The sequence below is a fragment of the Bos indicus x Bos taurus genome, chromosome 10 (genome assembly GCF_003369695.1).
Source record: "Bos indicus x Bos taurus breed Angus x Brahman F1 hybrid chromosome 10, Bos_hybrid_MaternalHap_v2.0, whole genome shotgun sequence".
Classification (NCBI taxonomy): Eukaryota; Metazoa; Chordata; class Mammalia; order Artiodactyla; family Bovidae; genus Bos; species Bos indicus x Bos taurus.
In genome coordinates, this window is record NC_040085.1 from 96,556,407 (window position 1) to 96,573,532 (window position 17,126).

Consider the following 17,126-nt stretch of genomic DNA (forward strand, 5'->3'; position numbering starts at 1 on the left):
TACTAGACCCTCTAATTATTTGCTTTTGAAAGGAACACATACATCCTTGTCTCCTCCCACTTCGCCAAAGCAAATCCTTCTATTCAAATATTATATTATACCCCATCTTGCCTCTTACTGGATCGCACTCTGTTAATTTCCCCCACCTGCCTCCACCTTTGTAAGTGGAACTATATTCTGAAATGGCTATCCAGGAAAAAAAGCAGATGGAGTTTTACAAAGCACTTTTCTTTAAGTACTATCCTATTTGCAATATTTTAGAAAGTGAAAGGGAAAGTCGCTCAGTCATTTCTGACTCTTCGCAACCCCATGGCATTCTCCAGGCCAGAATACTGGAGTGGGTAGCGTTTTCCTTCTCCAGAGAATCTTCCCAACCCAGGGATCGAACCCAGGTTTCCCATATTGCAGGTGGATTCATTCCCAGCTGAGCCACAAGGGATGCCCAAGAACACTGGAGTGGGTAGCCTATCCCTTCTCCAGTGCATCTTCCCGACCCAGGGATTGAACCAGGGTCTCCTGCAGCACAGGCAGACTCTTTACCAACTGAGCTATCTGGGAAGCCCAAATTTTAGCAATTTTTTAGATATCCAAGCAAAAACAAACAACACCAAAATACAAAAAAAAAAAAAAAAAAAGTGGATAAACCATTATAAAGATGGAACCTGGAATGTTAGGTCTATGAATCAAAGGAAATTGGAAGTGGTCAAATAGGAGACAGCAAGACCAATGTCAACATTTTAGTAATCAGTGAACTAAAATGGACTGGAATGGGTGAATTTAACTCATATGACCATTATATCTACTGTGTGCAAGAATCCATTGGAAGAAATAGAGTAGCCATCATAGTCAACAAAAAGAGTAAGAAATGCAGTACTTGGATGCAATCTCAAAAATGAGAGAATGATCTCTGTTCGTCTCCAAGGCAAACCATTCAATATCATAGTAATCCAAGTCCATTTATTCCCCAACTAGTAATGCTGAAGAAGCTGAAGTTGAACGGTTCTATGAAGACCTACAAGACCTTTTAAAACTAACACCCCAAAAAGATGTCCTTTATATTATAGGAGACTGGAATGCAAAAGTAGGAAGTCAAGAAACACCTGGAGTAACAGGCAAATTTGGCTTTGGAGTACAGAATGAAGCAGGGCAAAGTCTAATAGAGTTTTGCCAAAAGAATGCACTGGTCATAGCAAACATCCTCTTCCAACAACACAAGAGGAGACTCTACACATGGACATCACCAGGTGGTCAATACTGAAATCAGTTTGATTATATTCTTTTGCAGTCAAAGATGGAGAAACTCTATACAGTCAGCAGAAACAAGACTGGGAGCTGACCGTGGCTCAGATCATGAACTCCTTATTGCCAAATTCAGACTTAAATGGAAGAAAGTAGGGAAAACCACTAGACCATTCAGGTATGACCTAAGTCAAATCCCTTACAATTATACAGTAGAAGTGAAAAATAGATTCAAGGGATTAGATCTGATAGACACAGTGCCAGAAGAACTATGGACAGAGGTTTGGGACATTGTACAGGAGACAAGGATCAAGATCATCCCCAAGAAAAAGAAATGCAAAAAGGCAAAATGGTTGTCTGAGGAAGGCCTTACAAATATCTGTGAAAAGAAGAGAAGTGAAAAACAAAGGAGAAAAGGAAAGATATCCCCATTTGAATGCAGAGTGTCAAAGAATAGCAAGGAGAGAGAAGATAACCTTCCTCAGCAATCAATGCAAAGAAACAGAGGACAACAACAGAATGGGAAAGACTAGAGATCCCTTCAAGACTTCACTTTCACTTTTCACTTTCATGCATTGGAGAAGGAAATGGCAACCCACTCCAGTGTTCTTGCCTGGAGAATCCCAGGGACAGCGGAGCCTGGTGGGCTGCCATCTATGGGGTCACACAGAGTCGGACACGACTGAAGCGACTTAGCAGTAGCAAGGGAACATTTCATGCAAAGATGGGCCCAATAAAGGACAGAAAAAGTATGGACCTAACAGAAGCAGACGATAATAAGAAGAGGTGGCAAGAATACACAGAAGAACTATACAAAAAAGATCTTCATGACCCAGAATAACCACGATGGTATGATCACTCAGCTAGAGCCAGACATCCTGGAATGTGAAGTCAAGTGGGCCTTAGAAAGCATCACTACAAACAAAGCTAGTGGAGGTGATGGAATTCCAGTTGAGCTATTTCAAATCCTGAGAGAGGATGCTGTGAAAGTGCTGCACTCAATATGTCAGCAAATGTGGAAAACTCAGCAGTGGCCACAGGACTGGAAAAGTTGTTTTCATTCTAATCACAAAGAAAGGCAGTTCAAAAGAGTGTCCACACTACTGCACAACTGCACTTATCTCACACACTAACAAAGTAATGCTCAAAATTCTCCAAGTCAGGCTTCGACAGTAGGTGTACCAAGAACTTCAGGTGTTCAAGCTGGATTTTAAAAAAGGCACAGGAACCAGAGATCAAATTGCCAACACCCATTGGATCATCGAAAATGCAAGAAAGTTCCAGAAAAACATCTGTTTCTGCTTTACTGACTACACCAAACCCTTTGACTGTGTGAATCACAACAAACTGTGGAAAATTCTTAAAGAAATGGGAATACCAGGCCACCTAACCCATCTCCTGAGAAATCTCTATGCAGGTCAAGAAGCAACAGTTAGAACTGGACATGAAACAACGGATTCATTCCAAATAGGGAAAGGAGTACATCAAGGCTGTATATTGTCATCATGCTTATTTAATTTATATGCAGAGTACATCATGCAAAATGCTGGCTGGATGAAGTACAAGCTGGAATCAAGATTGCCGGGAGAAATATCAATAACCTCAGATATGCAGATGACACCACTCTTAAGGCAGAAATCAAGGAAGAACTAAAGAGCCTCTTGATAAAAGTGAAAGAGGAGAGTGAAAAAAGTTGGATTAAAACTCAACATTCAGAAAACTAAGATCATTGCATCTGGTCCCATCACTCCATGGCAAATAGAAAGGGAAACAATGGAAACAGTGAGAGATTTTGTTTTGGGGCTCGAAAATCACTGCACATGGTGACTGCAGCCATGAAATTAAAAGATGCTTACTCCTTGGAAGAAAAGTTATGACCAACCTAGACATCATATTCAAAAGCAGAGACATTACTTTGTCAACAAAGGTCCATCTAGTCAAGGCTATGATTTTTCCAGTAGTCATGTATGGATGTGAGAGTTGGACTGTAATGAAAGCTGAGCACCGAAGAATCGATGCTTTTGAACTGTGGTGTTGGAGAAGACTCTTGAGAGTCCCTTGGACTGCAAGGAGATCCAACGAGTCCATCCTAAAGGAAATCAGGCCTGAATATTCATTGGAAGGACTGATACTGAAGCTGAAACTCCAATTCTTTGGCCACCTGATACAAAAAAACTGACCCATTTGAAAAGGCCCTGATGCTGGGAAAGATTGAAGACAGGAGGAGAAGGGGATGACAGAGGATGAGATGGTTGGATGGCATCACTGACTCAATGGACATGAGTTTGAGTAAACTCCAGGAGTTGGTGATGGACAGGGAGGCCTGGAGTGCTGCAGTCCATGGGGTTGCAAAGAGTTGGACATGACTGAGCGACTGAACTGAACTAAACTGAATTCTGAAGCCTGTCAGATAGGAATGGAGACTCTAAAAGACAGCCACTATGGAGAACAGTGTGGAGATTCCTTAAAAAACTGGAAATAGAACTGCCTTATGATCCAGCAATCCCACTGCTGGGCATACACACTGAGAAAACCAGAGGGGAAAGAGACACGTGTACCCCAATGTTCATCGCAGCACTGTTTATAATAGCCAGGACATGGAAGCAACCTAGATGTCCATCAGCAGATGAATGGATAAGAAAGCTGTGGTACATATACACAATGGAGTATTACTCAGCCATTAAAAAGAATACATTTGAATCAGTTCTAATGAGGTGGATGAAACTGGAGCCTATTATACAGAGTGAAGTAAGCCAGAAGGAAAAACACCAATACAGTATACTAGCACATATATATGGGATTTAGAAAGATGGTAACAATAACCCTGTGAACGAGACAGCAAAAGAGACAGTGATGTATAGAACAGTCTTATGGAGTCTGTGGGAGAGGGAGAGGGTGGGAAGATTTGGGAGAATGGCATTGCAACATGTAAAATATCATGTATGAAATGAGATGCCAGTCCAGGTTCGATGCACGATACTGGACACCTGGGGCTAGTGCAATGGGACGACCCAGAGGGATGGTATGGGGAGGGAGGAGGGAGGAGGGTTCAGGATGGGGAACACATGTATACCTGTGGTGGATTCATTTTGATATTTGGCAAAACTAATACAATTATGTAAAGTTTAAAAATTAAATAAAATTTTAAAAAAATAAAAATAAATAAAAGACACAGTAATGTAGTCCCAGCATTCTCTTGCCTTATGCAGAGCCTGGACAATGGGTCTTCCTTTTCCACATTTTAAACTCTCTTTCTAGCAACCTCAGAGGCACTGAGAGTCAGAATATACAAAGGAAATGCATTCAAGCAGATGTTAATAACTTGCTGGGTCCAATATTTAAAGCCTTTTCCCATTTGTCCACTGGGTTGGTGTCTATTGACAAAATAGTTTAGCCTGAACAAATCAATGAGGGTGGGGTCAAATCTCTTCTCCAGTGGAAAGAATTAGTCTATTTTATATTCCAAAAAAAGGTAAATTTTTATAATGAAGATCAGAGCTTAACTTGCTGGGTTCAAACAAGCAAGCCATTGAGAATAGTGAAGTATGACTCTCAGAGTAAATGACTCCCCGGTAGGCCCATTCTGAAATGGCTTTTCCTCCTGGGTATTTCAGATGAGTACTTCACCCTGCCAAAGGACATGTTAGAAATGTGTCACATCACTTTCGTGTTGCAAGTTAATGTCAAGCCAGTGACATTACAAGCAAAGGCATTAATCCTTGCTCATCTACCCAGAAGAGTCCATCTCAACCCTAGCAAAAACTAACACCAGCAGACAAATTAATTTTTTAAATTAAAATGTGTAGCTACAACCTTTTTTATCTTTAATGAGGCAAGAAGTTGATACCTTAGATAACGTAAAGAGTTTTCATGGTTATTCCAAACACACCTCTTTCCTTAAGTCATTCACCTCCTGAAGGTCTCAGTTGGCCACTATTCACATTGATCATGATGCATATAATGCTTTGAACACAAAGGGGCCCTGAATATTCTCACCAAATCATCCTGCACTCCTTTTTTCTTTGTCCACCACATACAAAGACCATTACCTTTCAGTCTCCTGAATGTATGAAGCTCATGTTTACCTATGTCCTTCTTTCATGCTATTTTGTCCTGAAACATTCTTGCCTTTCTCAGACTAACTTGTCATACCTTTCAATTACTGGGCAATCCTCTTGTTCCAAACTGGACAGAGGAGCCTGCTTCATGCCTGCAAAGTCTCATATGTTCTTTTTAAATCTCATAAAAAATTGGAATTAAATATAAAAAAATCCGTGTAATTTTTTATTCCTAGTACACTGGAAACTTCATGGACTCCATGATTATAATGATCTTGTTTACCATTCTATTCCCAGTATGAAAAGATTGATTATTGCCAAAAACTGCTTGAGCAGGCAGTCTAAGCAAATATCTTATTTGGAGAAAAAATTTAGCTCTATTGAGGAGCTCATTAATTCGTTGATGGCTCAGCTTCTTTTGGCCACAGTAGACCCAGCCTTCACTATAGTAGCCAGTTCATTTCTCATTTTAAGCTGTCATTGCTCAGCAACTCACCCTTACCAAAATCAATGACATCTATGGACTTGGAAAGAATATTTACTGGCTAGCAATTTGGTGTGGGTAATTCTCAGAAGTGTACAGCCCCTTGTCAAAACTATGGCATTCTTTTCTGCTGGAAGATTAATTGATGTAATTAGCAACAACTCTTGGGTTACTCAAAGGACTTTCACACTGGTAGCTTTGTCATGGATCTTACTGACCAGCCTCTGAAAGAAATACCATGAAAAGAAATGCCAGTAAAAGGCTGATAGTGGAAACTACCAGGGATTTGTATTACTTTTAAACCATCAAAGCAGAAACTCAAAGATGCTTAAGCTAATCAAAAAGCCAGTGCATTTAGAAAAATAAAGGATAGATGCTTCATTTTTAGTATTGCAAAGGAACTGTTGGCAGAACTTTTCTGCCGCAAAAGATTACCTCTGAAAGCGCTATGGTTTCACTGCCACTTGGTCCACAAACTAGTGCAGTCTGTATGCCTATTACCAGCCAAAGAGAGAACCTCTCATGATAGACATTCTGAAATCCAGAAGGGCCTATTGAAAAAATGTGCTCATGACCTCTATATACTCTAAAAATCCTTTATTTCATATACATGCACATATAAACACACAACCACAAGAGGGTGTTAGACTGTGTTAGGAAAGGAAGAGTTAAAAGTATAGAAGAACACATGTCAAAATTCAGTACGAGTGTTCATGAGACAAAGAGAGTCTCTTTGTCTGAGTCAGGACTGGCACTCAGGAATAACCAGAGGGGTCAAATATTGATACAATCAGCTAAGGCAGAGAGAAGCAGCAGTCATCACAAGCCACAGGCAAGGGATGTCCCAAGCCCAGAAGACCACAGAGCAAACAGAAGCGCCTAACCTGAGCAGAAACAGAAAATCCTCTGCCTCAGAGGAGTTTTCTGCTCCCTGCTGCTTTATCCTTAGTTGTGGATATTCACAGACCTGGGCCCTTGTCACCTGTCAGTCATGGCTAGAAAGAACACACAAGTCTGCCCTCCTGAAAATATCCAATTGTAGAAAATGTTTATAAGTTAATATTAGAATATCTTTGGTTGATTGCTTTGGTTGACTGACTTAATGATAGGGTCAAAAATGTTCTATGTCTGGTTGTCTTATGATGGACGAACACTGGTTCTAAAACAAAACCTTCCATGACTACTCCTCACTCTCATCAAGCTAATTTAGGGAGCCTCTGTTCTGATTTCATAACACATCACACATCCCTCTATCATAGCATTTACTCCATTGGATTGAAATTATCTGTTTACCAGCCAGTCTGTTTCATAAAACAGGAGCTATTCCAATATGGGAGCATAGGTTTCATCTTAGTCTCACCAGTGTCATTACTCATAAACCATTCAAATTTTTATTTTTTTATTTTATTTTTATTTTTTTAATTAAATTTATTTATTTTAATTAGAGGCTAATTACTTTACAATATTGTATTGGTTTTGCCATACATCAACATGAATCCGCCATGGGTGTACACGTGTTCCCAATCCTGAACCCCTCTCCCACCTTCCTCCCCATACCATCCCTCTGGGTCATCCCAGTGCACCAGCCCCAAGATTCCTGTATCCTGCATCAAACCTGGACTGGCGATTCATTTCTTATATGATATTATACATGTTTCAATGCCATTTTCCCAAATCATCCCGCCCCCTTCCCTCTCCCACAGAGTCCAAAAGACTGTTCCATACATCTGTGTCTCTTTTGCTGTCTCCCATACAGGGTTATCATTTCCATCTTTCTAAATTCCATGTATATGCATTAGTATACTGTATTGGTGTTTTTCTTTCTGGCTTACTTCACTCTGTATAATCAAACTGGGTATGATTTTCTAAAAGTACATGCCTTTTAAAATTGCTATTAATCTCCTACTTTCTATACATTCTGAGAAACCTGCCAAAATCAGTAGGTTTGTGAGGTGGTTTCAGGTAGAACAGAATATTTTATTTGCTTTGTCATTCACACTAGGTCCCTGTATGAGTGCAATTTCACTTTTAAGAGTAGGAAGCTATGTGTGATTTATGTCCAGGGTGGCAGATTTGACTGGTGGTGAAGAAGGAAGAATATGACATCTTTCAAGTTAAATTATACATAAAATTTTTTGGTGATAAGCACACAGAGGCCTGAGTGGAAGCCATATCTAAGCAAAGGACTTTAATAAGAACAGCAACTATTTTGTGTTACTTAGACCTAATATTAGCACTAATAACTATGCCAATACAGGAAAATAGGTGACTAGAAGTTTTAGCCCAAGAGGAATCTGCATTTTACATTTAGATCTAAAATCTTTATTGAGTTAATTTTTATGAAAGATATAAGGTCTGTGTCTGGATTCTCTTTTTTGGCATGTGGATGCTGCTGCTGCTACTGCTGCTAAGTCGCTTCAGTCGTGTCCGACTCTTATCGACCCCATGGACTCAGCCTACTAGGCTCCTCCATCCATGGGATTTTCCAGGCAAGAGTACTGGAGTGGGGTGCCATTGCCTTCTCCGATGTGGATGCTAAGTTGTTCCACACCTATTTGTTGAAAAGACTCTCTTTGCTCCATCATATTGCCTTTGCTGTATTGTCAAAGATCTGTTGACTACATTTATGCAGATAATTTTACAGGCTCTCTGAAACCTAGATGACCTGGGATATGATGATGAATTTTAGATACAATGCCAAAGGTATAAGTCATGAAAGAAGAATCTGGACTTCATTTAAATTAAAAATCTGTGCTGTGTAAAAGACAATGTCAAGAAAATTAGAAGACAAGCCACAGACTAGGAGAAAATATTTGCAAAAGTCACATCTGATAAACAACTATCTGTTGTCCAAATATGTAAAGATCTAGTAAGACTCAAGACAATGAACATTTTGATTTAAAAAATCAGCCAACAGGTATTTCAATAAAAGAGTCACACAGAGGGCAAATAAGCTAGAAAGATGCATGATATCAAATGTCATCAGAAAAATGCAACTTAAAACAACAATGAGATGTCACTGCACACCTTTTAGAATGCCCAAATTTCAGAACACTGAAAACATAAAAACAAGGATGTGGAGCAAGAGAAACTCACTCAATGCTGGTAGGAATGCAAAGTAATATACTACTTTGGAAGATAATTTGGTAATTTCCTATAAAACTAAACATGTTCCTAAACATGATCTGGTAATCATGCTTCGTGGTATTTACTAATACTTAGAGGCAATCTGGAGAAGGCAATGGCACCCCACTCCAGTACTCTTGCCTGGAAAATCCAATTAATGGAGGAGCCTGGTAGGCTGTAGTCCATGGAGTCATGAAGAGCTGGACACTTACTGAGCAACTTCACTTTCACTTTCATGCATTGGAGAAGAAAATGGTAACCCACTCCAGTGTTCTTGCCTGGAGAATCCCAGGGACGGCGGAGCCTGGTGGGCTGCCATCTGTGGGGTCGCACAGAGTCGGACACGACTGAAGCGACTTAGCAGCAGCAGCAGCAGCAGCAGCAGCAGAGGCAACCTAGAAGCGACTTAGCAGCAGCAGCAGCAGATGTCCTTTAGTAGGTGAATAGATAAATAAACTGTGGTACCTTCAGACAATGGAATATTATCCAGTGCTGCAAAGAAGTGAGTTGTCAGACCAGGGAAAGACATGAAGAAAACTTAAATACATATTACTTAGTGAAAGAAGCCAATCTGAAGGGCTACATATTACATAATTCTGGCTATACAGCATTATATATATAATAAGGAAAACTATGGCAAGTAAAAAGATCAGTGGTTATCAGGGTTTGGGGTGGGTGGCAGCAGTGGAAAGGGTGACTAGGTGGAGAATAAAGGATTTGTACAGAGAAAATACTATATGACACCATAATTATATATACATATCATCATCCTTGGTCCAAATCCTTAAAATGTACAACATCAAGAATGACCCCAAAGACACACCACAGAGTTTGGGTGATTGTGATGTGACAATGTAGGTTCATCAGTTTGTAACAAATATACCACTCTGGTGGGGGAATGCTAATAAAGGGGGAGATTATGCATGTCAGAGGCAACGGGTATAAGAGAACTCCCTGTACTTCCTGTCTCTCTTTTCTGTGAACCTAAAACTGCTCTAAAACTGTAAAGTCTTTTTTAGAAAAATTAAAGGTTGGATAATAAAAGAAAAATAAGTCTATTTTTAAAAGAAAGAAACATGCATTTGGTAGTTTGGCTCAAGTGATGCTACGATCCATCAATAATGTCCATCCAGCAAAATCTTCTGCTCAGATGCCACAAAAAATACCCAGGCCTCTATGCTAGTGCTTCTTCAATAATGGACACAGTTATGTCTATTTTGTCTAAAATGTGCTTAACTCACTAAAGCATTAACAACAGTAACTGACAAGATAGAACATCTCCCTTAAGCTTTAAATTTTCACTGGCATTAGAAAAACAGCATAGACTTTCAGGCCCTAGAGAGGCACTTGCATATATTGTCTCAAATAATTTACAGCAATATTGTGAGATAGTCAGTAGTTTCCCTTTATACAAATAAGAAAAATCAAGGATCAGAGAAGTTAATTAACATGTCCAAGATTACAGAGATCACACCAGTCAATCCTAAAGGAAATCAGCCCTGAATATTCATTGGAAGGACTGATGCTGAAGTTGAAGCTCCATTACTTTGGTCACCTGATGCACTGGAAAAGACCCTGATGCTGGGAAAGATTGGGGGCAGAAGGAGAAGGGGATGACAGAGGATGAGATGGTTGGATGGCATCACCAACTCAATGGGCATGAGTTTGAGCAAGCTCTGGGAAATGGTGAAGGACAGGGAGGTCTGGTGTGCTGCAGTCCATGGGGTCGCAAAGAGTCAGAAGACTGACTGAACTGACGATGATGAAGATAACGGAGCCAAGAAATGATGGAGTTGAGGTTTGAACCCAGGTCTACAGGCAGGGGATCCTGGCAAGCTAGAGTCCACGCGGTCTCAAAGAGTCGGACATGACTTAGTGACTAAACAACAACTGTATGATCTTGGGGCTTCTCAGGTGGTGGCTAGTGGTAAAGAATCTGTCTGCCCATGCAGGAGACATAAGAGATGTAGATTTGATCCTTGGGTCAGGAAGATCCCCTGGAGGAGGGCATGGCAACTCACTCCAGTATTCCTGCCTGGGAATCCCCACGGACAGAGGAGCCTGGGGGCTATAGTCCAGGGGGTTGCAAAGACCCCAACTGAAGTGACTTAGAACACACATACTGTATGATTCCAAATTCTATACGTCTCCTGTGTCCTCAAGCTGGTCATCATTCAGAGGCTCGTATTTGTTCTGGAGGTTATTGAAGTTCAGTGAAAAGAGACTGAGTAGCTGAAAGGGAAGTGAAAGTCTTTCAGTTATGTCTGACTCTTTGTGACCCCCTGAACTATACCATGGAACTATAACCATGGAATTCTCCAGGCCAGAGTACTGGAGTGGGTTGCCTTTCCCTTCTCCAGGGGATCTTCCCAACCCAGGGATCAAACCTCGGTGTCCCTCATTGCAGGCAGACTCTTTACCAGCTGAGCTATCAGGGAAGCCCAAGTAGCTGAAACAGGGGTCAAAGAAAAACAGTCTAAAGAGACTAAAGACTGAGTGTCACAGAAAGGAGTGTGCATTGGTGGCTAATACACCAGCTGGAGAAAGTTGGAATCTCAAGATTTTAAGATTTTGTCATTGGAAAGACAATTTGGAAATATATTTCAAAAGTCATAAAAAGTTTATATTCTTTGACTCAGGTATTACAGTTCTGGAAATCTATCCTAAGGATGTATTCCAAAACACAGAAGACCTATATGCATAACCATGTTCATCCTACTGGTTTTTGTAAGAGAGAGTAGAAGGGAGAAAGGGGGAGAGAAGAAAAGGGAGAGAGAGAGAGAGGGAAAGAACAGCATTTGTTTATACTGAGTCTGTCTTATTCCACCAGGGAAGTGAAATTCATTTCTGAGAGTGTATCAAGGTAACTGGGTGCAAAATCAAACAAGACCACAAAAATAACTAATATACAAATTTATAAAATATGTAAAAATAATTAATCTTATTGAATATTTGGAATTATTAAAGTTAATATAATAAAATATATTACAACTCTACCAAAAGATATAAAATATTTAGAATTTGAGGAACCAAGGACATGCAAGACTGTTATAAAGAAGACTGCAAAATATTAGAAAAGCATGTAAAACAAAATCCCCATAAATGATAGGATTTAATATCTTTGAAATGCCACTGCTTTCCAAATTATTCATAAATTCAGTGCAAGTTCAACCTAAATCCCAGGGTGCTTTTTCCAGATTATTTTCCAGAAAAAAAATTATTTCAAGTTTTTATATGATGTTCATTGCGATCATGTTCATAGCAGTAAAAACTGATAGATTATAAGAAGTGAAATAAAGATATTCTGATCACTAGGGTTAGCACTAAAACAGTAATAAAAGTATAGCTTGTAAGCTAACTAGAAGAATAGGAAAATAAAAGCAATGAAATGTTTAGTTGAATAAAAGAGAAATAATGATGACTGATATGAAAATATTTAATAGTGGTTACAAAAATACTCTAGGTATTTGCATTAATATTAAACAAACCAAATACTTGAATTAAAAGGTAAAAAATGCCAAATGAATAAAAAGCCAAGAACACCTACATGTTGCTTCCAAGAGACAGATCTTAAAAGAACAACCAAAAAGAAAAAAAGTTTGAACATATAAAAAGAATGGAAAGCTACTTATGAAAACACTAACAGAAAGAAGGCCAATGAATTGATATAAAAATCAGATAAAGTAGACTTAAAGTTTTACTTGAGGTTGAAAGGGGTATTTTAGAATTATGAAATTTATCAAACATAAATGAAAACATAACAATTCTAATTATAGTTAGAGATTTTCACATCTATCATCACATTTTAAAAATAGATAAAAACACTAGATAAGTAGATTTTTAAAAATTTGTCCCCAAACTAGTTTTTATTTTATTTCTATTTTTTAATTGAGGTATAGTTGACATACAAGACTTTTTTTAAACATAATTAGCAAATTTAACCTTATATAGAGAGATAAATCATTTGTTTAACTTCTGTATTTCTTCAGCAGTTAATTTCTGTAAATTCTAATTTCTGCTGTATTGATCTAAAGATTGTCAATATTTCTTCAAAGAACATCTATAATATTTAATAAAATAGACCATAAACTGGGCCATAAAGCAGTTTCAGCAAATTCAAAGCACTGAAATTATCTTGAACATGTCCTCTGACAATTAAGCTAGAAATCAGTAACAGTAAGGAAGATAATTATAAGACTCCAAAATGTTTATAGTTATCCATTACACTCCTAAATAACCAATGGATCAACATAATGGCAACAAAAATTACAAAATACTATGAACTGAATAATCATGAAAATTTATGGGATTTAACTAAAGATCTGCTTAGAGGAAAAGATACAGAGAAGAAGGATTGAAAATCAATTATCTCAAGAAGCTAGGAAATAAATGGCAGTGAGAAAAGAGAACTGTCCTACACTATGGGAATATAAATTGTTTTTACACAGACAATGGAATATTACTCAGCCACAGAAAAGAATAAAATAATGCCATTTGAAGCAACATAGATGGACCTAAAGACTGTCATACTCTGGTGAAGTAAGTCAGAGAAACACAAATGTCATATGAAATATCACTAAATATCACAAGTATCAAATATCATTTTCTATATGTGGAAATATAAAAAGCAGATACCAATGAACTTATCTACAAAACAGAAATAGAGTTAAAGATGTAGAAAACAAACTTATGATCACCAGGGTATAAGGTGGGAAGGGATAAACTGGGAGGTTGGGATTGACATATACAAACCATTATATATAAAATAGATAACTAATAAGGACCTACTCTATAACACAGGAGAATTCTACTAAATATTCTGTAATGGCCTTTAAGGAAAAAAGCTTAAAAAGAGTGAATATATGTGTAACTAATTTACTTTGCTGTACAACTAATACAACATTGTAAATCAACTGCATTCCAATTAAAACTTTTTAAAAAGGAAAATGAATAGCAAATTACACCCAGACAAAATAAAACGGAGGAAATAATAAAGAGCAGAAATTAATTCAAAACTTACAGTAGAGAAATTTGACACCATTAAAAGTTTGTTTTTTGCAAAGGCTGAGAAAATGATAAACCCCTAGCAAGACTAGTCAAAAGAAGTGAGTGAGTGATAGTCGCTCAGTCGTGTCTGACTCTCTGCGACCTCATGGACTGTAACCCGTCAAGCTCCTCTGTCCATGAAAGTCTCCAGGTAAGAATACTAGAGTGGGTTGCCATTTCCTTCTCCAGGGGGTCAAGGAAACAGAAAAAAAAAAAAAAAATCACTACGGAGCCTACATAGATGTTGTTAAGTTCATAGAATATAGTGAACAACTTTATACCAAAAACAGAAAATTTAAATAATAGAGACAAAGCCTATTAAAATACTTATCAAAACTGAGACAAAAAAAAAAAAATCTGAATATTTTAACTGTATATTTGAACTCAAAATAAAGACTTTCCCCACAGAGAAACTCTTGGCCAAGAGTGTCTGAGAAAAGTGTGAATTTCTCAAAATATTTATTGTACTAGGTTGAAATGTATCCCTCCAAACATTTTGTCCTCCCAGAACTCCAGAATGTGATCTTATTTGGAAATAGGTTCACTGTAGATTTAATTAGTTAAGATCAGGTTACACAGCATTAGGGTAGGCCCTAAATTAAATATAACTGGTATTTTCAAAAGAAGAAGAGAAGAGGCCCTGACATACAGAGACTGCCATGTGAAAATGGAGATGCTGGGGTGAGGTTTCCTTAAGGCAAGGAATGCCAACTATTACCCAGGAGGTAGGAAGAGGCAGGGAGGAATCCTCTCCTATAGCCTTCAGAGATAGCATGGCCTTGCCAACCTTAATTTGTGTCTTGCCTCCAGAACTATGAGAGAGTAATTTATGTTGCTTCAAGCCTCCCATTTTGTAATCATTTTTTAAGGCAGCCCATGGAAGGAAAGTTATGACCAACCTACATAGCATATTCAAAAGCAGAGACATTACTTTGCCAACAAACGTTCATCTAGTCAAGGCTATGGTTTTTCCAGTGGTCATGTATGGATGTGAGAGTTGGACTGTGAAGAAAGCTGAGCACCGAAGAATTGATGATTTGAACTGTGGTGTTGGAGAAGACTCTTGAGAGTCCCTTGGACTGCAAGGAGATCCAACCAGTCCATTCTGAAGGGGATCAGCCCTGGGATTTCTTTGGAAGGAATGATGATAAAGCTGAAACTCCAGTACTTTGGCCACCTCATGTGAAGAGTTGACTCATGGGAAAAGACTCTGATGCTGGGAGGGATTGGGGGCAGGAGGAGAAGGGGACGACAGAGGATGAGATGGCTGGATGGCATCACTGACTCTATGGACGTGAGTCTGAGTGAACTCTGGGAGTTGGTGATGGACAGGGAGGCCTGGCATACTGCGATTCATGGGGTCGCAAAGAGTCAGACACGACTGATCGACTGAACTGAACTTAACTGAATAGAAAACTAACAGTTTTATAGAATAGTTGCAATCTAATTAGAACTCTTGGAGTATAGAAAAAGGGAACCCTCTCCAATTTGGTCTACCGGGATATGATAAATATGATACCAAAACTAATAAAGATATTACAAGAAAGTAAAGTTGAAAATCAGTATCACTTACAAACAAAGACAAAAATTCTTAACAAAGTATTAGAAAATGGAAGTCAAGAGCAATAATCAATATTAATGAACGTTACCACAATAACAAACCAAAGGAAAAGAAAATATGATCTTTTCAGGGAATGCAGAGAAGACATTTGATAAAATTCTAAAAACATTCATGGAAAAAGCTTTACTAAGCTAAAAACAGAAAATAATTTTTTTTAACTTAATAGATGAAGTAGAAAGAAGAAAGAGGACCTTTTAGCAAGCCTTACTCTTCAAGTTGAAATACTGAAAGCTTTTTCTATAAAATCACAAATGAGACAATGACATCTGCTTTGACAACTTCTAATGGACACTATACTGAAGTATTTTGACCAGTGCAATAAAGCAAAAAAATGTTTAAGGATGTAAATAAATGAAAAAGTTCTTATTTGCAAATAATGTATGATTATAATTGAAAATTGAATTCAATTATAATTGAAAATTATAATTGAAAAAATAATGATTGTATTCACAGAAAAATCCAAAGAACCTATTAGACTACTGGAATTTTTAAATTAATAATTAAATTTAGAAAACATTGCTAAATTCAAGATTAAAATTTTAAAATCACTGTATTTCTATGAACTAGCAACAATTAAAAAATAAAATTTATAAAATAATAATATTTATATAAAAGGGGAAAATTATAAAACACTGTGATGGTTCATTTTATGTACCAACTTGATTGTCCATGGGATGCCCAGATTTCTAGGTGTGTCTGTGAGGGTGTTTCTGAATGAGATTATTATTTGAATTGGTGGACTTAGTAAGAAGACTGCTCTCCAAAATGTGGGTGCACATCATGCAATTCATTTTGGGCCTGAATATAACAAAAGGTTGGGGGAGAGAGGAATTTGCCCCTACTTTTAGAGCTTCCCTGATAAACTCAGTTGGTAAAGAATCCTCCTGCAATGTGGGAGACAGGATTCAATCCCTGCGTTGGCAAGATCCCCTGGAGGAGGAAAGGCTACCCACTCCAGTATTCTGGCCTGGAGAATTCCATGGATTGTATAGTCCATGGGGTCGCAAAGAGTCAGACAACACGGAGACTTTCCTTCTGTTTTTCTTACTCATTGCTTGAGCTGAAACGTGTCTTCTTCTGCCCTCAGAGTGGGATTTACACCATCACCTTCACTGGTCCTCAGACACTGGGCTTGAAATTCTTTACTTTGAATTTAAATTACACCACTGGCTTTCTTCCATTTGATCCGAAGAGCCAATTAATTGGAAAAGACTGGTGCTGGGAAAGATTGAAAGTGAAAGAAGGGGGCAGCAGATGATGAGATGGCTAGAGAGTATCACTGACTCAATGTACATGAATTTGAGCAAACTCTGGGAGATAGTGGAGGACAGAAGAGCCTTGCATGCTGCAGCCCTTGGGATCACAAAGAGTCAAACCTGACTTAGTGACTGAACAACAACAGCAACTGGCTTTCTTGGGTCTCCAGTTTGCAGATGGCAGAGCATAGAACTTATCAGTCTCCGTAACTGTGAGAGCCAATTCCTCATAATATCAAGACTAACATTACTATTCTAGGAATAAACTGAATGAAACTGAACTACAAAACATTATT